This window comes from Tupaia chinensis, unplaced genomic scaffold (genome assembly GCF_000334495.1).
Source record: "Tupaia chinensis unplaced genomic scaffold, TupChi_1.0 Scaffold149383_1, whole genome shotgun sequence".
NCBI lineage: Eukaryota > Metazoa > Chordata > Mammalia > Scandentia > Tupaiidae > Tupaia > Tupaia belangeri.
Genome location: NW_006209227.1, coordinates 2081701 through 2083009, shown reverse-complemented (window position 1 = coordinate 2083009; position 1309 = coordinate 2081701).

The following is a 1309-nucleotide window of genomic DNA, read 5'->3' as shown; positions in this document are numbered from 1 at the left end:
GAAAGAGTGATCATGAAGCGATCCGAGGGTGCAGGACCATCCCCAGCACCCTCCTGAACCTTGGGAAGAACTCTGGGACGTGGGAGCAGCCTCCTCCCTGGAAGGCTCAAGCCAAGGGGGTCTGACAAGCACTGCCTTGTGGTCACTTTTCCATCTTGCCCCATGTGCCATTCTTTGACCCAACTAGACCTTCCAGAGCCGCCCAATGAGACGCATGAGTGCCAGAGAGCAGTCCAGGAAGCCAGCGATGGGGAACCAGGGTGTCCAGAAAGCAGAGGGGGCGATCGGGTGCCAGATCTGCAGACCGCAAGGCAGGGGCCGAGCGACAGTCCAGCTTCGGTCCTAGTGTGGGTCATACTGCGCGGCCACAGCGCCTTTAAATAGAACCTCCGTGCAGACGACAAACACATTCCATGGGCTTTTAAAAACGCTCCAAGCGTGACCTGGCCGGAGGCCTCCGCTCCCCCAGGCATTTTTCCGGCCTCGACTCAATTCTGGAAGTATTAATAGCTCGGTTAGGAACTTACGGTGTGCCAACTGTACTTTCTGGTCATAAAGGGCAGGGGCTATTGCTCGCACTATCCAGAGGGGGAAACCGAGGCCCAAGAGTCCCACCAGTGAGTCTCCACATTCCCGCGTCTTTGGCCGAGGGCTGGGGCGCGCCAGCCCCTCCAAGCCGCCCAGGCCTGCTTGGGGGGTTACAGGACACGACAGGACAGGAAGGAGCCCCCACGGGACCCGTGCCAACCGTCAGGTGCTGCCCAAGAGGCTGGAAAGTGGGAAACTGAGAAGGCCACTCCCCCAGAAGGGCCGGCCGCGCCCTCTCCGGACGCCCCGCGTCTCCTTCGCGAGTTCATCTGACAGCCAGTTCTCAGCCTCTGGCCGCCCGCCGGCCCCGCGCGGCAGCCAAGGATTAACTTTCCCCTTTTGTTTTAAAAGATAAAAGGACACCGGGGGCTAATTTCTCCCCTGGGGATAGAGTCAGAGCCCGCAGGTGAGGCGCGAAGGCTACCTTTCCTAGAAGCTGCGCTCCGAGCAACACTGAGAACCTGCCGGAGGATGGGGCAGGCCCCGCCGCCAGACCAGAGAGCCCGGCCCTCGGGCTCCGCAGGCGCGGGGGACCGTGTGGGCTCGGTCCGAGAGGGCCGCGGTTGGAGCTCCCGGCTGCGCAGCCCGGTCCCCGCACCGCGCAGGGATAGACTCGGACGCAGGATAAGGCTGCGGAGGGACAGATGCTACAGGACCTGGAACCGCTCACCTCCTCCCCGTCCCGTCCCACCGCAGCCGGGCCGGGAGACGGGAGCTCATA